The sequence below is a fragment of the Octopus bimaculoides genome, chromosome 8, assembly GCF_046866305.1.
Source record: "Octopus bimaculoides isolate indiv1 chromosome 8, ASM4686630v1, whole genome shotgun sequence".
Lineage (NCBI taxonomy): Eukaryota > Metazoa > Mollusca > Cephalopoda > Octopoda > Octopodidae > Octopus > Octopus bimaculoides.
Genome location: NC_142935.1, coordinates 48,559,151 through 48,585,451, shown reverse-complemented (window position 1 = coordinate 48,585,451; position 26,301 = coordinate 48,559,151). Strand labels below are relative to the sequence as shown.

At 35.4% G+C, this 26,301-nt stretch overlaps 1 long non-coding RNA gene across 11 annotated transcripts in view; it reads right to left on the bottom strand.

The window, feature by feature from the left end:
- Positions 1-26,301, bottom strand: part of LOC128248572 (uncharacterized) — a 103,861-nt gene that overhangs the window by 1,417 nt on the left and 76,143 nt on the right. For 4 of the 11 annotated variants that reach the window (XR_016242881.1, XR_016242882.1, XR_016242884.1 and 1 more), the window contains one exon: positions 1,120-1,180. This is a non-coding gene — a long non-coding RNA (uncharacterized LOC128248572). The other 7 variants (XR_016242877.1, XR_016242876.1, XR_016242879.1 and 4 more) reach the window with 5 other exon arrangements.

The following is a 26,301-nucleotide window of genomic DNA, read 5'->3' as shown; positions in this document are numbered from 1 at the left end:
TAAGACTTTGTAAAAATGTTTCGGACCTGGATTTGTACAACCTAAGCAAATTTCATTCCCGAGCAAATGTTTGTGGTAAGCTTGAAGAATCTTTTCGCGTGAAACCATTGGTTGCCTTGTTAATACACAAATAAAGTGTGTGTGTGTGTGTATATATATATATATATATACATACATACATAATATAGGCATATTCTTTCATTTGTTTCAGTCGTTTGACTGCAGCCATGCTGGAGCACCACCTCCTAGTCGAACAAATCGACCCCAGAACTTATTTTTTGTAAGCCTAGTACTTATTCTATCAGTCCCTTTTGCTGAACCACTAAGTCACGGGCACGTAGACACGCCAACATCGGTTGTCAAGCGATGGTTCGGGGACAAATTCAGACACACAAGCATATTCACATATATATATATATATATATATATATATATACATACACTACGAGCTTCTTTCAGTTTCCGTCTACCACTTACAAAGCTTTGATCGGTCCGAGGCTATAGCAGAAGACATTTGCCCAAGGTGTCACGCAGTGGGACTGAAACCGGAGCCATGTGGTTGGTAGGCAAGCTACTTACAACACAGCTACATCTTATATACATACAAACATACAATTAGTGTTTGCTATTTTCATATGCTAAATTCTACTTATGCAATATAGCTAAACTTGCAGTTATAGAGAAAGCAGCAGCACAAGGTTGAGAATCGAAATTCTTAACCACACAGTCATGCTAGAGCTTGCAATAAGTTAGCTGCCTTCAACCAGATATTTTGAGAAAATGATTACTAAGATATATCTTTCGATATCTCCCTAAAGCTGAAACTTAATTTATTCTGTAAGCCTATAATTGACTAAACAAACACAAAATATAATGATGAAAACCCACAAAAATAAAGACTAAAAACAAATAGCAAACAGCCGAACAGATAAAATCAGGAAACAAATATGATAAGAAGGAAAGAAAACGAAAAATACCCCTTCTCACACACCATAAGCAACCACAACAACAATAAAATCAAATATATGAAGAAAATTAATATAAATGGAAAATAAATAAATATTGAAATGAAGGAAAAATAAATGTAAATTTGCAAAGAAAATTTTATCAAAAAAATACCTTTAGGGTGATCATTAAAAATTAACCTAGTTTTCATTTGACCTTCAAAGGTTCATGAAATCTGCAAACAAAAAATAAATGTCAATCAATTAAAGATATGAGAAAATCAAATATATTGAATGAAATCAACAGCTACAACAACAGTAACAACAACGATACTTTCATAGTGAACAGATGAGGTGGGGACATTATAGGGAAATTATAAAAATGGTGGGGTTTACAAAGAATCAAGTACCAGAAAAAATATTGTATAGAAAAACAATAATCAGCAGCAAGGAAATAATGGTTTCAAATGTTGGCACTAGGCCAGCAATTGTAAGGGAGTGGTTAAGCCGATTACATCAATCCCTTATTCAGCTGTACTTATTTTATCGACAGTGAAAGCATGAAAAAAGTCGCCCTTGGTGGAATTTGAACTCAGGCCGTAAAGATGGATGAAATGGCATTTTGTCTAGCGTGCTAACGATTCTTTTCTACTCCAGGCACAAGGCCCGAAATTTTGGGGGAGGGGGCCAGTCGATTAGATCGACTCCAGTACGTAACCCTTACCTAATCTATCGAACCCCGAAAGGATGAAAGGCAAAGTCGACCTCGGCTGATATTGAACTCAGAACGTAAAGACAGACAAAATACCGCTAACTATTTCACCCGGCGCGTTAACGATTCTGTCAGCTTGCTGTCTTAAGGACAAGAAATAATAAAAATGCTGTTACTATTATTAACAAATTAGTTATAAGACAAGCAAATTTGTAGGGACGACTTGAGTGGTACTTTGTCTTTTCACCCTGAAGGAAAGAAAACCACCGTTGGGATTCGATCTCAGAACTTTAAGAGCAGTAGCTGAATACTGCAAAACAGTTATTAGCTACAGTTTTAATATTTAGCTTTGTTTAGTTTAAATCTACATCTTGTGGATGGTCTGGGATGCAACATCAGTGATGCTTCTACTGTCTCAAACGGTTTCAAGTCTTTCAACATCAGACTCCCTCACCCAGTTGACTCAGCCGGGGTTAATCCAATACCAGTTTGTATCCCAATAGCAACAACCCACAGGTATTCTCTCTTTATCTAAAGCCACCTAGCAAGCTTCTCTGTAGCTTTAGCAATGTAATTAATAAACCTCCTTTTGCTGCAGCGGTGACTCCAAGCCAAGTCAAAGCTCTGCAGAATGAATGCCCAAAAGACTTTGGCAACCCACTTCAATTTCCTCACAACGAGGCCTGTTAGCTTTGCCTTCTGCACTGTTTTACAGTTCCTTGCTTTTGGCAAGCTTCCTCTCAGTGCACAGTTAATTGCCATAAGAATACATATAGAGAGAGAAAGAGAAAGGGGACATAGAAAAAGACAGAGTTACACATATAAGTGTTATTAAATATTCACAATGAACTCTTAATTTGTACTATTGGTGAGAACAGTAGTTGTGTATATACCACAAGACCTGGACTCACGTTTTGCCCCTAGGGTGCACTTGGAACTTGAAATGTAAATTAAATTGCCATTAACCATGACCAGTCGGTTTACTTCAAAATAAAGCAGCATCCCGAAATTGCTAGATATACACGATAGTATGAAACTGCGTGATTGTAACCCATCCAAAGTGGATGTGATTAATAACACTCTTAAACGAAGTGCTTGAAGAACTGAGAATTTTCGTCATGAAACCATACTGAAAGAAGACCACTCATAGAGCGCTAACCTCCGTCAAGGCAACACCAACGTCCTCTCGACGATTAGCTGGAGATGATTTTTAAAATGAGAATATCTTAAATAAACTCGTCTGCCCTCACAAATGAGAATATCAAAAATGAACCCGACCGCTCACAAAAATTAAGTAAAAATACCGGAAAAATAATCCAGAATCCTTGTTCAGTACTTGATCCATCCCAATTGTAGTCATGGAATGTGAAGGTGGGTGTGCGAACCATGTTTGTAATGCAGTGTGTGTCGTCTGCCGTGGGAACAAGGACAGTTTTCTTCATGAAGGCCTTTTTTTTTACTCTATCCACTGATATAGTGTCTTTACGACCATTAAGGTTCATAGTGAAACGTTTATCCGTGCGTAAAAGAAAATGGAAAGGATCTGCTACGATGTTGTTAACGGAGGTTTAACAACACCATTGCGCACAAGAACATGAGTCCAAGAAGTAAAGTTTCCTTCAAGGCAGATCTAGAAATACAATTGTCAAGTAGGTAAGAGGTTTTAAACAGGAGTGATATATTCAAAATTGGTAAAACTAAAAATTGTCGAGGATAAATTAAATTTGTTATTGTTCCTAAATATTTTAGTGTTATTTAATTTCTGAACGGTTTCGCTGCCGTTTGTTTATGTAGTTTGATTTCTTTGTCCATCAGTTTCTACTAAGATAAAGACGCGAGTAAAATTAATAATAAAGAAACGAAAATAAAACTTTGGAAACAGCAACGCCACCATAGCTTACGTGAAAACCTTCAGAGAAAGACTTGAAAGTCCGTATGATCGTAATACTTCATGTAAAGTAAAGTAAATATAACAAATAATCCAGAATCCTTGTACAGAACACGATCGATCCCAAAATCTAATCAGTTCGTGTCGGTCAAGAAGCCAAACATCCCTGAAAGTTTCATCGAATCCATCTAGTGGTTCTCGAGATATCTTGTCTACGGACAAACAAACAAACAAACACGACCGATTCAATGCACATTTGAAGTTATTATATTCTTGGTCAAGTTGGGGACCACATTTTACTTATGTGTTCTCATTTCAATATGGCTTCTACAGCTTCTGGCCCTTCCTATCACCAAACACTCTACGAAATATTTGGCAATAAGAGAGGTCTTAGTTGTTATGATCCCAGCACTAAAAGCGTTACCTTCTTCCAGCCAGAGTAATGATTACACACACACGCAAACACACATTCATATATCGTATATACACATATGCAAGGCGGCGAATTGGCAGAAACGTTAGCACGCCGGTCGAACGGCTTAGCGGTATAACGGCTCTGTGAATTATTCTGAATACTGTTGTGTTACTTTGTGAAAACTGTCTCGGTGAATAATTGTGATTTTTGTGGAATTATTACGATTGCATTTCACGTGAGCTGCTGCATTTTTCCCAGCTATGGGAAGTGGTAGTGTCTCCAGTATGGAGAGCTACGCCAAGGCCACTGCGGTGAGGAAGCCAGTGCCGCTGGAAACCAAGTTAATCAAGTTGGATATGGAGGAAGTGACCAGAAGCAGGAAGTTGATAGAAGTTGAGGGAGCCTCGTACAAATTGTGTCCCTCAAAAGAGACTAAACAAAATAAGATTCTGAGGACAGTAGTGTATCGTACACAGGCTGTCGAAACCGGTAAAATTGAAATGGTGACGGAAGAAGAAATCGAGGAGTGCCTGGGTGAAATTGTCAATGAAGCCATGTACATCAACAGAGGGAGAAAGTTCGGTACGGTTGAGGTGAGGTTCGCCACTGTAGAAGAGGCAACCAAGCATGCAACCAACATATTAAGAAGTGAGAAAATAGCATTGCTACCAAGCTATAGAGGAAGAAATGTAAAAATACGAATTCCCAGAGTTACACCAGATACTAAACCAGAGTGGTTGGTTGCAACAGTGCTGGCTGCAACCAAGGAGGAGCCGGAATTGGGACCAGTGGCGAAAACAAAAGTGTGCAAATGGTGGGGATTTGGACTCGAAATGTGGCTTTTTGCCACATTCGAGGACATAGAAAGAATTCCCTACCAGATAGAAGTGGAGGACGAAAAAACGTTAAATGTCGTAGTCGAGAGAAGAAAACCAAATTGTTACATATGCGGGGAAAGAGGTCATATGAAGACCAAATGCCGCCTACATGAGTTCACACAGCCACAGCAAGAGAAAGCACAAGCAGAGGACCACACTGAGGAAATGAAAGAGAGACAGAAGTGTGAAACAGAAAACAAAGGAGAAGAATGAAAATGGAGCTACTAACTATAAAAAAACGAAAGAAAAATAAGTCAAAGGAACGGTCAACAGAAAACATAAAAGAGATAGAAAAGCCAGAAACTAATAATGTACAAGAAGAGGAGGAGAGAACGGAGAAAGATGTCAAATACAAGTGGCTTTTGATAAAGTACGAGAATTGCGAGCAGATGGAGAGAAAAGTCGAGAGGTTGGAGGAAACAATAAGAGTCAAGATGCTAGAGAAATGTGCTGAGAAATGCATTTTGATACAAGAGGAAAACTACTGGGAGTAGATAAAAGAACTTGGTGAAAATATAATAACAAAACGGTTATGGTTTGTGGAGACACCACCCCTTAGAACTGATTATTTGCAGTTGATAAGGACGGAAGTAACAATGATTAATAGAAGAAAGGTAACGCGAGTGTTTGAATTTTTTGTATTACAAAACCGTTAAAATGATTACATGACGTTGAACGTAAAAGTGAAAAACTAGATAAATGTAACCACCCGACTTCGTGGGTGGAGTGGACATTGCGCCTCATTTTTTCATCCTTGCATATTATCATTTTATTTTAATTACCCCGATTTTATGTTTGTTGCGTTTTGCACTGTCTTTATGTTTGGTAATGTCTTAAAAATTCTTTGCAAAGCCCTTTATGGGTAATAAAGAAATCGGTATTTCGCTCGTCGCTACGTTCTGAGTTCAAATTTCGCCGAGGTCGACTTAGCCTTTTATCCTTTCGAGGTCGATAAATTAAGTACCATTTATGCACTGGGATCGATGTAATCGACTTAATCCCTTTGTCTGGCCTTGTTTGTCCCCTCTACGTTTAGCCCCTTGTGGGCAATAAACAACTAAGAAATGTTAGCATGCCAGGCGAAATGCTTATCGGTATTTCGTCTGTCTTTACGTCCTGGGTTCAAATTCCGCTAAGGTCGACTTTGCCTTTCATCCTTTCGGGGTCAATAAATTAAGTACTAGTCGCGTATTGGGGTCGATCTAATCGACTGCCCCCTCCCCCCACCAAAACACATTACGGGTCTTGTGCCTACGGTAGAAAAGTATATTCAATACATAGTAAGGTGGCGAACTGGCAGAAACGTTAGCGCGCTGGACGACATGAATAGCGGTATTTCGTCTGCCGTTACGTTCTGAGTTCAAATTCCGCTAAGGTCGACTTTTACCTTTCATCTTTTTGTCGATAAATTAAGTACCAGTTGCTTACAGGAGTCTATTTAATCGACTGCCACCCCACAAAAAAAAAAGAAAAAAATTCGGGCTTTTTGCCTAGAGTAGAAAAAATATTTTTTAGGCGGTGAGCTGGCAGAAACGTTAACGCGCCGGGCGAAATGCTTAGTGGTATTTCGTCTACCTTTACATTCTGAGTTCAAATTTCGCGTAGGTCGACTCTTGCCTTTCATCCTTTTGGGGTCGATAAATTAAGTATCAGTTGCGTATTGGAGTCGATCTAATCGGTTGAATCCTAGCCCCCCCCAAAAAAAAAATTTCGAGCCTTGTGCCTAGAGTGGAATAGAATATACACATGTGCTTTGTGGTAACTATTCCAGTAGTTAATGTTTTGCCACCAAACGCCTAAAATGATTGGTATTCAGTTGTGTTACTATTTGCTTTTCCCTACAGCAACATCAGTGAGGAAAGACTTACATGTATTGGCTTCAATAAAAAAATATTGCCAAACTCTGAACTTTGAAAACGATCTTTCAAGATGCAGATTCATAGCTGCATAAGACTTACGAACCTCTTACACATTTATATACATACATGCATATATACATCATATAAACATACATACTTGTATACATATATACATCATATATACATTATACATACATATACTTTTATCTGAACATACATCATGCATGCATACTTTTGTACATGGGAGACCCCCTTCGGTCATGAATGACCATGGGATTGCAACTGGAATGTTACCCTCCGAGACACAAGTTCGGACAAGGTTGTTTGTGGTAGGCCAGCAGTCAGCCATGCATACCAACCTCCCCTCTCCACACCACTGATGCTATCCAAGGGAAAGGCAATGGCTGATACAGCTTGGCACCCCTGATGCCGCAACTCATTTCTAACGCTGAGTTAACTGGAGCAACATGAAATAAAATGTCTTGCTCAAGAACACAACACACAGCCCGGTCCGGGAATCAAACTCACAACATCATGATCGCAAGCCCGATGCTCTAACCACTGAGCCATGCGCCTTCACTTTTATACATATATACAGACATACATACATATACACCTACATACATTCAAACATATACATGCACATGCACATAGACATACATACAGGCATGTGTGCAAGCATGCATGTATACATACATACCTACATACATGCCTGCATGCATGTATACATCCATACATACATCATACATCATGCATACATACACATATAATACATACACACATACATAGATACTTTCATATGTACGTACACATGCACATACATATACACTTACATACATACACACATTTATATGCGCACACATACATACATACATTTTAATGTCCGCTATTCCAACCTTGCTTGCATCAAATGATGATGTACACATATACATCAATTAGCCTCAGTTGATAGGTTTTCTCTGCAATATTAATTCATTCCAAAGAATCATCATAACAACCACTCCCATCCCACCCTTGGATGACGGCTATGGAAAAAGCTAAATACTCAACTAAACCTTCCACAAGACTTAGATGAGATGTAAAATCACTCGTATAGCATCCTTTCTCCATCATCATAGCAGGGAAACACAGACATTATAGACTAAATCATATTGCTTAAACACCGTCCAATTTTATATTTAATCAACTAGGTATGTAATTATTTTATTAATTTACCAGTGTTAGCTTTTGAATCACTGCCAGGCTGGGGTTCTACCTTCAAGGGCTTTCGTTGGTTTTGTCATATCAACAGCAATTCTTATCCAGTTATTATTTTATCGATCTCACAAATGATTGAAAACAAGTTATTCTCAAAGCAAAGGGATATAACTCAGTTGTAAATAAGTATTGCAAGCTTTTTATGTTTGACACACCTATTTCGTACAAACTAATGGTAGGCATACTTCAGGATGGGCAAGAGAACTAATGGAGAAGGATAAGAGGGAAAAGGTAGAGTACTGGAGAAACAGGAAGGCCAGATTCGTCCAGAGACATCCTTAGTTGTAATAAAGAGGAGAGATCCTCTGCTTCTTCAATCTCATGGTTATAGATTCCATGCAGTTTCCTTATACAGAATTTTGCCACCTTGTGACTGAACTGAAGGTAATATATTTAGAATGATTAAATTTGAGTTCCTGCATTTCTGTTCTCTTTGCCGAGATAATTCATCACAGAAACATATTTATGGCATGCATACAGAGATACATACATTCATAGATCGTTTATGTCCTACATGTTTCAGTCAATAGACTATAGCAATGCTGGGGTTCCACTTTGAATACACACATACACTTCAAATAATGAAGGTAATTGTGTGTTTATAACTGTGGTGTATTTGTAACTGACTGCTATGCTACCATAAATCAGATAGCCTACAGCAAAGATTCACATGCTAGTTGACATATTAGAATTCAGATAGAGTTGCAAAGATGACATCTTTTTCTTGTGAAATATTCAATAAAATGTAAAATGTTCAAAATACGTTACACAATAAAGTTATAAGTATAAGGACCACAACACCACATTTACAGCAAATAAAAACAAAAATATTTTTACAAGAAAAGTGTCAAACACTAATTTTATGATTTTCTGGTAAAATTATTTTATATTTAAAAATTAATTAAAGGCTTATTGATTTGTCAAACGAAATCTGAATGTTAAAAGATTAAAAACTGGTGATTTTCTAGGGTTATCCTGCTTTTATTGAGCAGTATGTTCAAAAAATTTGAACCCTATAACGTAGTCCTTATTTGAGACATAAATTATGTCATGGTATTTTCATGGAAGGATGTTTAAAACCATGAGATTTCATAAAAAAATCAAGAAGTGTTTGCAAATATTCAAAGTTGTCAATACTTGGGCATACATAAATGACTGGGTTTGAGTTGCTAGACAATTGCAAACATGCTTAAAAAGAGTGTTTGATGAATAACAAAACTGGATGCAAAGCCTCATAGGTGTAAGACATACAAAACAGAAAACAAGTAAAGATATGAGAAAAATAACCACAAGGAGAAGTACCTCAAAATCTGTCTTGCAAATTTGTATAACATACAACACTCAGTCATTGCTATCAGCAAATATTAATGAGTAATAGGAAAACAGGGCAATAAAAAAATAACTCAAAATATGTAAGCACATATTGCAGGAAGATGTAGTGGAAAAAAAATATAATAATAATAAAACAGTGTGTATAATTAGGAAAAGGAATGAAAAATATTAATTGCAACGATTTAAAAATTGATGTTCAATTTTCATATTAAAATATTTCAAAGATTTGAATACCTCCTCTCCAATATATACATAAATAAATGCATTCATATATACATAGATATATTGATACATACACATATATATGTGCGTGTGTATATATATATATATATATATATATGTATGTATGTATGTATCTAGTTCCATATACACATAGATGTGTGTGTGTGTGAAAGCAATACTGATGATGAGGTGTTAACTAAGCCTATTTTACTTGCATTGCGGTAACAACACCCATAAAGTCTTTTAATGGTCTGCAAACAATTAGGTATCAAATTAGGCACAAATTATATATCATATCTAAGTAGTTTTATTGATGATAATATTTTCTGTGTTTATACTGAAGTGTTTTTGTTTATAATTTTATTACTTCATTTCACTGACGTTTATGGTTTTGTTGTTGTTGTTGCTGTTGGTGGTTTTGGTGGAGGTAGTGGAAAAGGTTGTGAAGGAGTTGTTGGTGTATGATGATGGTGAATGCAATGGTAGTGGAGTTAGTTCAAATACAACTTGTTGTTGTTTTCGTTGTTAATCAATTTATTATTATTTTCTGGGTTTTTTTTTTGGTGTTTTTTTGAATTTCAACATTTTAGATCCCATTAATGCTGTTTATTTATCTCAGATCTTTTGCTGTTGCTTAACTTTGAAGAATTATTTATGTATATATATGTGTCTCTCTGTGTACATACACACACACATATATATATATTATAGGTGTATATGTATGTATTCCTATATATCTGTATACATACAGACACACACACATACAAACACATACATACACACATATATATAAAAGTATATATGTATACTTACATATCTGTATCCACATACATGCATACCTACATACATACATACATATATATATATATATATATATAGATGGAGAGAGAGTGAGAGACATAGGTATAGACATATTTATGAATATATATATGTATATTATATATCTATATATGTAGAAATGTATGAATGCATGTATGTGTGCATAAGATCAAAAGAGTTTATGAATAATACATTTTATATATAATTCAAATGATATATAATATTTTTATATATACATGTATGTATATATATATGTGTTCATGTGCATGTTTCTGTGTATATATATATATACTGATAGACAGATACATATATAGATGCAATCGTATATATAATATATATATGTATTCACATACATACATATATACATACATATACACATATATTCAAATATATAATATCTTTGTGTTTTGTGTATGTCTGTAAATGAATGTGTATATGTTTATTTGGGAGTATGCATACAAGGGGTAAACCTATGCATATGTGTATTTTAATTAAAAGGCGGAAACCTAACCAATTTACATTCTGAAATCACTACCTTAAACTGTCAGGAATTTACCATTATTATCAATCATAAACTAAATTGAATCGTTTCCTGCTGTTTGTAGATGGGTGTCTATTCATGTATGTCTATGTTTATGTAAGTATATATGTGTATATATATATAAATATATATATATATATATATATATATATATATTTAAGCATATACACCACACACACACATACATATACATTTACATGTATATGTATTTATATATATATATATATATATATATATATATATATATGCATGTATGAATATGTTTATTGAATATTGGGGACAGCTGTTTATTATATGTATGTACACATATATGTGTGTGTGTGTATGTATGTGTGCGTGTATATATATATGTATGTATATGTGCTCCTTTTTATTGTATTTGCATGTATAGATGTGAGTGTTGGTATCGCTTTTTAGCATAATGAACAATAAACAATGTGTGTTGTATGTCATCAATTAGAAATTAGAAAGACATACATACACTTGTATATAAATACATATACAAATATGTGTGTGTGTGTGTGTGTGTGTATGTGAGTGTATTTGCATCAGTGTGTGTGCACGTGTTTGTGTTTGTGTGTATATGGCTGTGTATGTTTAGAAAATGTATAGCTGGGAGTGAAGGCCAGGTGGGTGATTTAGCTGATGCATTTTGCTAATAAATGTTTCCTAAACTTGATTACACGTTCAATGATGCGTAATGAAAATAGCAATAAATTGTTTTGCTGTGGTTTAGGTTTAAAATAACAATAAAAGCTACAACAAGAGCTGTACATATACACAAATATGTACATACATGCATATACATATACACACATATATATATATGTATGTATTTATATATGTATGTATGTATTTATATATGTATGTATGTATGTATATGTGTGTGTATCTATGTATATATGATTGTGTGTGATTGTGTTCAGCAAAAGTTTAAAAAAACTATCACAAAACCAAGCAAAAAGCAAACATCAACTCCTACAACTACTGCAACAACAAGGGAAATGATCATAATGATAATGATAGTAATAATAATAATTATAATAATAATAATAATAATAATAATGATTTCAGGTAATTTTCATGACAAATCACTTATTTCATCTTATTTTATTTTATACTGTTTTTTTTTTCTTTTTACTGCTTTTTCTGTCCATCTTTCTCTCTCTGTCACTCCCTCTCTCCCTCTATTCTCTCTCTCTCCATTCTCTCTCTCTCCATTCTCTCTCTCTCTCTCTCTCTCTCTCTCTCTCTCTCTCTCTCTGTCTTCTTCTCATATCTGCTCCCTCTTTTCTCCCTGTAAAATCACACTCTGAACCACCAGGTTATTCCCCACTCCCTCAATTCAATTTTTCTTTTTTTTCTTTCTCAACAGCCCCCACTCCCATCCCACCTCCTGTTTCTTACGTCATTTGCTTTCCTCACAGTTTCTCTCTCCCCCCTCTCTCTCTCTCTCTCTTTTTGTCTTCTTCTCTCTGTATATCTCCCTCCACCACCACACTTCCACATCACCTAATAATTACATGTATAATCATTTATTCAGAGCTGTCTCCGCTCGTTAAGTGACTTTTCAGCTGATATTTATCATCAGTTCCATTTAACAGCATCATGTCCAATTGGACTCTCCCACCCCACCATGCAAACATCACCTCCACCATCAGCATCACCATTATTACCAGCTCCAAATTAATGAAGATGGTGGTGATAGTGGTCGTGATGGTGATGGTATTGCTTTGGTGGTGTTGTGATGGCAGTGATGTAGTGGTGGTTGTGCTTGTGGTTGTGGTTGTGGTGTTGTTTGGTGTTGTTGGTGGCTAAAATAGTCATATCTGTTGTGATGAAGGTGAGGAGATGAAGGTGAAATGAGTAGGCAGAAGGAAGTTATATTATGGAGGTGGTGATGTTTGACAGTGGAGTATATATTGGTATATATATATGGGGGTGATTGTGTTAATGGTGATAATGGAAGGTGATATTAGTGGTTTAATGAAGGTAGCAACGAGGAGGATGGTAGTGATGGTTGTGGAAGGAGGTAAAATTAGATGGGGTTTATGATGGCAACTGATGACAACTGATGATGCTGATGGCAACGGTGGCAGCAGCAATGACAATAACATGAATGATTAAATGTGTTTCTGAGTACACGGAGTGATAGTGATCAAGATTTGGTCAAGACTAGTAAATCTGACAGAACTTGCTGTTTTGGTAATGGAGTAGCACTAAAATCTTATAAAGTGGTCAGGTTTCCAGTAGATTGTCAGAGACGCTAGACATAGCAAGGAATTACTTAGCTCTGCACCCAAGCCATGAATCAAAGAAAACTGTTGGAATGGTGCTGGACTTTAAAAGTTATTTTGGTTGGATTGTAGGTAGGTCAATAAAATAGGAAAATGACATTTTATAGTCATTATTTTCATCACTTAATTAACATATTCTCAAAAACATTCTAAATATTATATTATGTGTAAAATCTCTAAACCATTGCTCAAGGCAGATACGATGTAGCAGACTGAAAATCACCAATGTCACTTTACTTTTACTTCCAAGGAGAAAGCAGTGTCCTTATTTCAAAGGAGTGGAAACTTCAACAAGAATGAATTCCTAGAACACATTTTAAAAACTCTGCGACTATTTTCAGATTTGTGATATGTTTAGAACTTTTGCAGCTAGTGATGGATTTGCTCCTTGACAATAATTTCGATGACATAGTTTATCTTGATTTGGAGGAATATCTTTATAATAGGCTTTGGCCTCTGCATCTCACTGATGCCACCACCATATACCTCGCCACTATGTTAATTAAAACAATGAAAAGGAAAAGATCAGCAAGAATATATTTTTGATGTGCCATGTAAAAACACCCATGCTGGGTGTCACGTGAAAAGCCCCCATGCTGGTGCCCCATCATAGCACCCATGCCAGTGCTATGTAAAAGTTACCAATGCCAGTGCCCTGTAAAAAAGCAGCCAGTACACTCTGTAAAGTAGTTGGCTTTAGGAAGAGCATCCAGCTGTAGAAACCACAACAAATCCGACTGGAGACAGGTGCAGCTCTCGTGCTTGCCAGTTCTGGTCAAACCACCCAAACTTATGCTAGCATTAGTTAAATGTTGATGAAGCCGATGATGATGATGATGATCTTATTTTGAATCTCCTGGTCATTTTGAAGAGATATCAGAGGTGGGATGTTTAGCAATGATTATTACAATGAGATTAAAAGAAAACTAAATATTAAAAGAAAACTAAGTATTAAAACCTGTAGTACTGCTGCAGAAAATCTATTGAACGATGGTATAGTGGAGCAACATAACTTGATAAGGGCTCAAGTAATGGAGAAACCATTAAAAGAGGAGAAATATGAGCATGGCTGTCAGTCCTAAAAAGGCATCTCAGAATCATACATTTTGTTCCAGTGTTAACATACTTTCACTTCTTATTGCTCAGTAACCTTCTCTGGAATCTGCAACAACTAGTGACATGCTTAGCATAAATTCAATGCTCTCCATACAGTAAGAAAGTTTCATAGAACCTGAAGCTAGTGAAAGAATCAAAAGTGTATTAGGTCCAACGTGAGAAGTTATACAGATGGTGATTTTGTTGCCATTGGTCAAATCTATTGTAAAAGACAAAACTTCACAGGATGATGTCATTCTGTTAAAGAGAAGTTCAAATCGTGTTAATTAGGTATGGAAGAGCATTCTATAGGCTGCATCCATGTCAACTTTAAAAACTGTGCAAGAACAAAAAGGCACCTGATAAAAAAAAGTTTTCATTAGAGAGAATGTGAAAGAAGTCTAGAAAATACAGCTGTAGTGAATGAAGTGCATAATGATCTGTCTAATGAAAAACTGAAAGCTTGGATCAGGAAGATGCTGGAGAGAATAAAATACACAATGAAGAAGTTAATTACACTATTGCTGATTTAAGCAACAGATCAGAAAAACCAGGTAAGAATAAAATGGTGGAGCATTAAATGAATGGATGAGAAGAGTGAAGAATAGGGACAACTATGACTACACAGCCAAATTGAAAAGAAAAATACAGTCATTGGGTAAATATAATTCCAGAAGAGGAGAATGAAAACACTATCTGTGTTCATTGAAATTATGTGGGTCAATGGAAGGTGGTAACAGAAGAAACTGTTGAAGTTGATGATTAAAACTATGCTCTACAATGATGAGTAAAAGAAATAATTGATGTTAAACATAAAGTCACAGAAAATATGAAGCAAAAAATGTTGCACACAAATATGTACATGTCACTAATCAGAACACTACATTAACAACTATAAGTATATTACTAAAACACAAACAAGTATGATAAAATAATAGCATAATGCAGGATGTTATTATGTCATTAGATGTTATTACGAGGAAGATTCAAATGACTTAAAAACAGATACACCACCTTGCTGCAATGAAGCAATGCAGTTAGAAATATTAACTGTATCAGTTAAGTATCGGTTAAGTGCAGAGACTCTTGATTTCTTATTTCTTTATTGCCCACAAGGGGCTAAACATAGAAGGGACAAACAAGGACAGACAAAGGCATTAAGTCGATTACATCGACCCCAGTGCATAACTGGTACTTAATTTATTGACCCCGAAAGGATGAAAGACAAAGTCGACCTTGGCGGAATTTGAACTCAGAACGTAACGGCAGACGAAATACTGCTAAGCATTTCTCCCGGCGTGCTAACGTTTCTGCCAACTCACTGCAGAGTCTTGGTTTCTGCTTGGCTTTTTTGCAGGGTGACATACTGAAGTGAGATGTATAGCATGCTGCATCATCATCATCATCATCGTTTAATGTCGTCCATCCATGCTGGCATGGGTTTGACGGTTTGACAGGAGCTGACTAGGCAGAAAACTGCACTAGGCTGCAGTGTCTGAACTGGCATGGACTTTGTGTGTTTGGGATGTTAGGGTGCTCTTCCTAACACCAACCACCCTGCAGAGTGGGATGAGTGCTTTTTATGTGGCACCAGCATAGGTGAGGTCAGTTTTAGCATGGTTTGACCTCACCTGTGCTGGTGTTACATTCTGATGTATGTCCAACATCCCAAAAACCTGCATTTGTATAAGATGAACAGGTGCATCGTTAAAGTTGAATAATGTACCTCAGTCATAGTACAAGAAGGTCACTCAAGCACTAGCTGAATTGAAAAATGCAGTCTTTGTGACAATAGTATTAGTGTGAAGATTGTGTTTGAAGTTAATAAAACGTTATTAAAAATTTCATCTAAGAAAGATACTATATTATTTTCACACTTAGGAAAATTCTCAGACAAAACCATTTTGCATATTGTTCATATCTCCAATAAAAAGAAGTAAAGAAGGTCACTGAGAAAGAATTATGAGTTATACAGAGGTGAGAAATTTGAATTAAAAAGCTTTACAGATTGTTGATGTGGATGTCTACTCAGACTGAATAAGATATATCATTTGAGATTTGTAGAATGAGCAAAACTGGAAAGCATTTTAAAGTGAAGATTGAGTTTGAAGCTATTAAAGAATTAATTATTAAAGCTTAAATTCATATCATTTTCATAATTGGGAAAATTTTTAGATTTGAATATTATTTGCTTCTCTGATGTCACTTACCAACCCCAGCCTGGAAAATGAATCTTCTCATGCTACTTTTATCATCTTTCTCAATGGTAATATGAACAAAATGGATATATTGTGTTAGTTGCAAAAAAAATAAAGATCATGTTATCTAACAAGGAGTCCATTATTTTTGGAAACTCTTGGAAGTAGCAGGTGCTGGTATCTTAGCAACTGCTTTGATACAGAAGTTCCAAATGCATTGATTACTTGGAGTTCTCTTCAATAATGTCAACTCATTAATGGTAGAGATCTTAAATTAATCTAACCATGCGAGTGATCACAGTTTAAGAGCTGATGTAACAAGAATAACAGAAATTGCATTAAAAAAAATAAATCCATTTAGAATGGATCACTGATCATGACTAAATTTCAAACCATCAAAAGCAAGTATTTCCTTAGAGATTTTGAGAGACATACAACACCAATTACTACTGTTATATTTTTTTTTACATAGCAAGACATTGAGCCATAGTTTGGGAGAGATTGTGTTTGTTGATGCTTGAAGTTTTAAAAACTTTTAACATGTTGGTATAAATCTTTGTAGACCTTGTACACTGAACTTTTACTAAAACAGTTTCATGATGCATTGTTAAGAGCTGAAAACCTCTGAACAAAATACCAGCGACATTGATGATGGTTGCTGGAAATGTAGAGTTGGCATTTACAGTGATAAAACAGTGAGAAAGATTCAGTCATCCTTTCTTAAACACAGGGAAGTGTAATTTAAGGAAAATTTTCCTGTTATTCATAAAAGATCTTGAAACCACATTGATCATACCAGTCTGGGAGGACCTACAAAATGTTATGTATAAAAATTCTATTACTCATAATTTTTTAAGAGAAGTATGGTTATTTCCATTTGGTCTTTTTATTTCCTACCACTATAACAGCAAACAGAAGTAAAAATAGGAAACTCTTGAACAATAATTTAATTCATAATTCATAATTTGTTGTATTGGATAATTCATAATATTCTGGAATTATCTGTATTATCAGTAATAGAAGAGTTTCTGTACATTCACATAACTATGAGATAACCAGCACATCTCTTTCTGTAATGAAATAACGTTCTCTCTCTCTCTCACACACACACACACACAACTCTGTAACCATTAAAATGTGATCCTTAGTTATTATATCTGACTCTGGCAAATTTGGAAGGGACATACAAAAATACTGTGGATCTACTCAAGCAGAGTTGACTAATGAAACAATCTTTATGTGTTTGATTGCCTTGCTAGGAAAAGGAGCTGCATTTCACTCAGATTAATATTAGTTACTGTAGTTCTAGATACGACTTGGTCTTCCCTCAGCCCCTTGATAGTGTTAAAGGGGATTTATCTTGGGCATTTTCAGATCTAGCTACAGTTGACTCCTTCCAAAGAGAGGGGTAGAGTGAGTGAGTGAGTGAGAGAGAGAAGAAGAAGAAGAAGAAGATGATGATGATGAAAAAGAAGAAGAAGAAGAAGAAGAATCCTTAGCAGAGGACTAATAATTTATTGACCCTGAAATGACGAACGGTAAAGTTCACCTCAACAGGATTTGAACTCAGAGTGCAGAAAGCAGCCCAAACAATTACTACAAAGCCATCTATTCAATGCTCTAATGACTCTGCCAATTGGTCATCAAGTTCTAGATATACTATGTCTGAAATATAATAAGATGGTCATGGTTGGAACCCCCCTTTGATCATATGTCTGTTCAATCAGATTTGACATGGGACTATACAATAACAACTAAAGCCATCCAGCAATAAGGCCAACGATGACATCATCAGCATCATCATCATCATCAATAACAACAACAATAACAAATATTCTCATTATGCCACATCAGCCTGCTTCTTTAATCAATTCTCTGTCAAATAATTTTCATCATGTGATCGTTCTTTTCTCTTTTCTCTCCTTTTCTAATTTGGCTAATATCTGTGTACCATACCATTTCATCTAATCTCATTTCCTCTCATCTTGCTTCTTCATTCAATTCACTTCATCAAATTCTCCACACATGATCACATCACTTGAGAATTTATCACACCTGAAACAACACAGACATCTCTCTTAAATTGAATACCAGTTGCCTTTTGAAGCTTGCAGAGAATTACACAGAAACTTCTCCTTCTCAGACCTTTTGTTAAATATCCATAAGGAATTTCAAAACGTCTCCCTAGCCCTAAGACTACATAGCAATATACTAATTTAGTAAAATTGACCTGTCATTTAACTGAGGCGATGTGTTAATTAACCGAGACTTCAAGTCATATATTCGACGTTCACTGTTATTGCCAAAAATTAAAATGAATAATATAATAACTTTGACTGGTGCCCTCATAGAAGAGATAATCACAAATGAAGAATCAATTCCCAGTGAGGATTTGAATAAATTCTGAAGTGGTTGAGATTTCTCTGGCTTTAAATACTGAACTTATTACTAAGTAGGTAACTCATGAATAATTTACAGCTTTATTTCTACATATGTTTAGAAAATCCATTATAACTATTACTATTATTGGGTTTTAAAAGAGAAAAGTAATGAATGACACCTAACTTCATTCTTCTTCCACTATAAAGCCATTACTCTGAGCTTATTTAAGAAAACTACTGCAGAGTATATCAAGACAAGTATTCAGACCTTTACATTACAGAAGCTTCCATTGCTATGCCATTGAGAAATTGGTAAGTGCCACACCATCTTGATTTTATCCCTTGTGAAATAAAGGTTTTGTCAAGAAAGTATTTTCCACTCCTTACCTCACACTTCGAAAATCCTTCAGAATACATACATACCCAGCCAGTCAAACTTCCTCGCAGAGGTTGATGCAAGCTGCAAGCAGTCCCTGCCAAAGACCCTGCCTGCATTCAATGAGTACATGGAAAGCCAGGATCCTGTCACTAGTTGACCTCTTTATCATGAACCCTGATTGTTCCAGCTACTGATGGTTTCACACTTTGTTTAGAATAACCCTGGCAAAGACCTTCTTCAGCATTGGAAGAAGTGTAACAGCCCTATAGTTGTTACAGTCTTGGTGATCACCTTTATCTTTCCAGAAAGAGATATTTATGCCATTCTTCCAGTCAGACAGTATGATGCCACTGCTCCAAACTGAGCAGAGGTTTCAGTAAGCCTATCTTTCTTGATGATCTCTCAATGAATACCACATGCAACAGCTACCTTCATGCCCCTCAGCTGATTTAAAGCCTTTCAAATGCTCTCCTTTCACTTGATGAGGAAGCAGAACTACTTGGCCTTAGAGTTTCTTGGGTCAAGACAAAGATCTAGTCTTTCACTATCTTCCTAGGGGACTCTATCTCATATGTCTTTATTGCAAGTGAGAATTTGAAAGTTGCTCACCACTTCATTTATCTTGGCAGCATGATATGTATCAGCATTAGCTGCAAGTTCAAAGTCTTCAAAAGGCTTGGTTGTGTTGATGCCGTTATGAACTCACTGAGGAAGGGTGTCTGGTACAGATTTCTGAGCAGGAGGACAAAAGTTTAGATCAATAGTTCTCTGGTCTTCCCTAAATTCTCTACAGTTACAACACTTGAGCAATGTCTGATGCCCTTGGGAACCATCTGAACTCCTTTAATACATAGTATACAAAGTATGTGATAACATGAATGATGCAGTCCTCCTGATACAGGAGAAACTTGAACTAAGCTCAATCAAGGAACTCTACACATCCAGGATTACCCTGACCACCAAAGATATGAGTCCTTGCCCAAATGTTATTCTCCAATCTACAGGTACATGCTTAGCATACCATATTGACTCTAACATTTTTGTCCACAGTCACCCATCTTTACATAAATTTTCTGGGAAGTAGCACTTTTCTCTTATTAGCCTCAGAGGCATAAATTAGGGGTACATCACAAGGACAGTTTACAGTTTGTTGCAGAGATTTGCACAAATGATAACAGGAAAAGAAATGGAAAAGATAGTAAAGTGAGATAAAAGTAGCACTTTGCAGGAGTTTTGGTTACCATTGGTTGGATTTCATATCAAGTCAACGACTATAGTCAGAAACTGGGATGCCTCTTGTTACTTGTATGATTCAAGATCATCAGCTTTGACTGTTTGGTCATGTTGTTCAATTTTCTGTGTGGAGTCCTGCATATCATGTTATTTTCTTAGGTGTTGAAATGACCACAAAGCAACGTGTGAGGAAGAGTTTTTCTCAGGAACTCAGCACACCACCCAGTCCAAGTATTGAAACCACGGACTCACAACCATGAGTGCAACATCTTAACCACTAGACCAAGCCTCCTTATATGGAAGAAAATAGTAGTGTTGAAATGTATCAATAGCCAGCTCTGCATACATATTTCCATTATATTGAAAGAAAGAACTCGTTGTAGACATATTAACTTTAAAATGATCTGGCACCACATCAACTTCTCATGAGGCATTTTAGACGCCTTAAGTTTGTTCCCAAGTTCCACTTGTCTGTGATATCAAAATGAGAATAACACTTAGTAATTATCTGAACAGTTAGGTCAATAACTGTGCAACACTGCACCATTATTTCTATGCACTGGGTCAGTAATATTCTGTCGGGAAATCAGTATTTACTCTTTAGCAAATGGGAAATGTGATCCTGATCCTGTCAACTTAAATTAGCAGAAGCTTCATCACAGATACACTGCAGTCTTGTAAGAACTGAAAACATATTTCTTCATATCGTAGTATGTATATTTATGTTCAAATATATGCTTATGCATCAGTTAATGTGTAACAAGTGTTCAAGTGAGAAGTATATATATTTGTATGTGCATATGTTTGTGCGTAGATGCCTGTCCGAATGTCACTCCAAGTCCCTTTGTACAACTATGTGTTTATGTGAGTGTGTATGTATGCATGCATTTATTTATGTGTGTGTATATGTGCGTGGCTGTATGTGTGTGGATGTGCCAATATATATATATATATGAATATGCATGTGAGTTTCTAGAGCCACATTGTTTCTCAAGAACTTATAATTGCACAATATTTACTGTATTTTAAATGAACGAAATTTCTGTATAATTTGTATTATAAAACAAGTTAGAGCTATTTGACTGTGATAGTCATTTAGTACAAACCAAAAACTGGAATGCCCTTCTTTTCTGTGGTAGGCAATATTTTCCTACTAAACTCTTAGTAATATAAAGTGCTGTTAGCTTCTTAATATAGCTTTAACCATATATGAATCATTTTCTTCATCGATTTTTGAATCTCCTTTATTTGACAAATTTCTAAATTGCCTGAGGTTTTCTTTAAATTTTGTGAATAGTTAACTTTCTTGTTCATATATAGTCTGAAAGGGAAGAAAACTGGTGACCTGTGTGACTTTTGTTATGGCCCTGACCAAGGTAATGTAAAGCCAGAATGTACAAGTGTGGTTGCATTTTGCACATTTAGCATTTCTGTCACATATTGCAGATGATCTTCAGCTATTTGCTCAAAGGAATGTGTAACATGTGAAGAGCTACATTTTATACAATTTGCATCTTCTTGTATGCTGTGTTTGAGACTGATAGACTCCACACTTGACTTGCATAATTGAGAATTGACTGGCCAATTGCATTGTAGGTCGTTTTAATTGTGTCTCTATCTTGTCTTCAAGTACTGCCAGTCATTGATTAAAGAAAGTTGTTTCTTTGTTGACAAAGCAGAAACTTAGTGCTAGGAATTGTTGCTTCCAAAAGAGCATAATGGTCAAAAACTTGGACTTCTGGATTTAATTGGACTAGATTATGTACGTGGTGGTGCATATATATGTATGTAAATATGTATGTATACACACACAGTAGGCTGCTTTCTGTTTCCAGCAGCCAAATCAAATCACAAAGCTGTTGTTGGCCCAAGACTGCAGTAGAAGATACTTGCCCAACATACCACCATGTTGTTGGGAAATAAAATTCCTAACCACACAGCCATACCTGTGGCTAAGACACACTTATGTAAACCCAATACACTTAGGGTGGGAGTAGAGATTTAGTTGTACCAGTTTAAAAACATCTGTTATTGAGTAGTGTAGCTCTTGAACTGACAATGATCAAATCTGCCCCACTAAAATATAGAGAGATTTTTTTGCCTTAAAACCATTCCATTTTTATCGCAATTTTCTCATATCATCGGTTTTTCAATTTTGTCAGTTTCATTTCTACATGAGAAACACTGCTTTAGTCATTAAGGTGGGTACAGCTACATTTTCAGAAACTTGAAATATGTTTATCTATTCTATATAACAACACTACAACAATAAAGAGAGCTCTTGAGGATTTTAATGTTTGAGACTCTAAAAAGCATGCATTTATTTCCCTACATCACAATCACCCTTATTGCAATAAAAAAAATAAGTTATCACGACTAAGAACTTGATTAAGTGATATAGTTCCCTTAGCATCTACTAGTGTTATAGAGTCTTTTCTGGTAGCACTGAATGAAAGTCTACTCAACAACAATGACAACATCAGCCACAATGAAGATTATAACAACAAAAATATCTGTAATGGTTACCATAAAACGAATATAAGCAGCAATAGTATTTCCATACCAATAGTTCTTGACTCCTACATCACAACCAAAACCTCGGGATGAAAAGATCACTTACTGACAGCCATTTTGTATAATGAACTAATCATTTTTATCTTGCCTTAACACGTATACAGGGAGAAAGAATTATGAGACACTGTCATTCAATCAACAATCAACACCATAACAAGATAATTTCTGCTGACAATGAGGCAATACAAGAAGTGAATCACTATTTCAGTATTACTCTCTACAACTGACCTTCATCATTGTGTCGAAGGTCAAGCAAATATTAGCATAGAGAGAGAAGGAAATGGACAGAGGAAACAAGTAGAGAATAAATATCTGAATCTTATTATTGATATGAATATGGATGTCTATATCTATCTGACTCCCTGTTTCATTTCTCTGTCTGTTCTTTTGACCAACAATTCTCTAATCTATATATTTTCATGTCTAACATTTTACATAGTTGTTTGCCTATTTACTCGCCTATCTGTATGCTTGCATGTATATACACTATTCTCTAAACCTGATGTGGATTTATGATATATCCACATATATATACATGTATGAGTGTGTGCACACACATATTGGGTGTAGGTGTATATATAGCTGTACATATATACATATATATGTATGTATATATGTGCATGTATGTGTGTGTGTGTACATACATACATAGTATATATCTATTTATACATAACAAAAAGACACACATACATGGAGATAGTACTCTCCCAGTTGCTTCAAAAGCTGCACACAAGTGTGAAACTTCGAGTACTGTAAGCTTATCAAAATATCTAGAATAAAATGCAAGCTCATTCAAAACTGGCAAGGGGCTATTCTACCTGAATACCTATATACTTATTTAGATATCTTGCCATGTGTCTGCTTTTGTATATATATATCTATTTATTCAGATGTATCTATGAATGTATGTACATATATACACACTTAACTTTATCAATGTGTTTATCTCTATCTATCAATGGACATGCCAATCTACGTGTGTGAGTGTTTGTCTATCTATCTATCTATCTTCCTCTCAGTCACATTGTCTATGTCCCATCTCTCTGTCTGCCTATCTAACAATCTGACTTTCTATCTGTCCAGTCTATGTATCTAGTTACTAGATGATTTAATTATCTACCTTTAGCCCGTATATTTAAGTATAGTTCGCTGGTTTTGAATTCCCAAACGGAATAATTTCACTAATGTTCTTAATATCGCTCATAAGATTACAAACATTACAGCGTCCCATTTTCTCTCTATTATATCTGAGGCACCTTGTTTAATAATATCTCTGTCTGTCTGTTCTTCTTCTTTGTGTCTTTCTTTCTTTTGATCTTTCTGTGTGTCTGTGTAAGTATATTTCTTACTTATCTCTCTGTCTCTCAATGAGTCTAATTTTCTTTTTGCTTTTGAAGTTCACCTCACAACCACATCATTCTGGGTTCTAGCCTATTGCATAGCAACTTGAGAAAGTGTTATTTACTATTGCCTTTAATTGACCAATACCTTTTGAATGGAACTACTGGACAGAAACTGAGAACACACACACATATGTGCACACTCATATATATATATATATATATATATATATATATATATATATATATATATATATATATATATATATATATATGCATGAATGTATGTATGTATGTATGCATGCATGTGCATATATATAGATATATATACACAGACACACTTATATATCTATATATCTATATCTATCTATCTATCTATCTATGTGTATATATATATATATATATATATATATATATATATATATGTGTGTGTGTATATATATATGTACATGTATATGCATATCTATCAGTCTATTTATCTATCCATCTCTCTCTCATGTGTATATATAGTTATTTATAAATATATGTATATAAATATATATATATATATACATATATATACATACATATATATGCATATATATATATACTTTGAGTGGTTGGCGTTAGGAAGGGCATCCAGCTGTAGAAACTCTGCCAAATCAGATTGGAGCCTGGTGTAGCCATCTGGTTTCACCAATCCTCAGTCAAATCATCCAACCCATGCTAGTGTGGAAAGCGGACGTTAAACGATGATGATGATGATGATGATGTATGTATACATATGTGTGTGTGAATATCACTAGCCACTAAACCTTTTTCTATTTTCTCTCGCTGTTTATTTCATGTTCCTTTTTGTCGAAGAGCGTAGGCTCGAAACGTAAAAGACTTTCTCACTTCCTGGGCATTAAACTAATACATCTGTTTGTTGTTTGCACAGCCATCTCCATCTTTTGTTCTTTTGTAAATTCTCACTATATATATATATATATATATATATATATATATATATTACTTCAAGGTCTTGACGAAAAAGAGGAGGATATAGCATCACTTAATGTGGAGGACAACTAGGGGTTCCTACAAGGCAACCTTTTGAGGGCTACTGACCAGATCTATGGCTGGTGCAAAATCTCCTCTCGCGTATTGTGACATGGTGGTGGAACAATGTAGTTGACAGGACCGTTAGGGCAAAGCAATTTCAATTGCTCTAGGTAATCAAATACTGACGTGCTTGAATTTTCTGTAACAAGAAGGACTGCATTCTATGAAACCACAGTATTAATACTGCACACACTCTGACACACACATACACATATTGATAGACATAGATATACATACTTGTGTGTGTGTGTATATATATATATATATATATATATATATATATATATATATATATATATATATATATACACATAAATACATAAATATTTATATACCAGTGGAACACAAAAAGCACACAGTCCATGGTATAAAGTGGTTGGCATTAGGAAGGACATCCAGCTGTAGAAACCATGCTACAATAGACAATTGGAGTCAGGCCAGCTCCCTGGCTGGCCAGCTCCTGTCAAACTATCCAACCCATGCCAGCATGGAAAATGGATGTTTAACGATGATGATGAGGAGGAGTATCTACATTATCATCATCATCATTTAACATCTGCATTCCATGCTGATATGGTTTGGATGGTTTAGCTGGATGTGATGTGTCCAAGGATTTTTTCATACTCCACATGTTTGATTTTCTCCTGAATTCTACAGCATGTAGAACTACAAACCCCCTGAGGTGGGTTGGGTTGTTTCAGATTCATGCTTGCGACCAAGGGAATTGAAATACGGGAACTGAGAAGGCAGAGCAAGTTCTTGTAGAGTATTTGCATGGCTACTCACATCTGGTAGGAGAAGGGGAAAGAAAGAGAAAATAAATGGTATTGGCTCCCTGAGATAGATAATAGCAA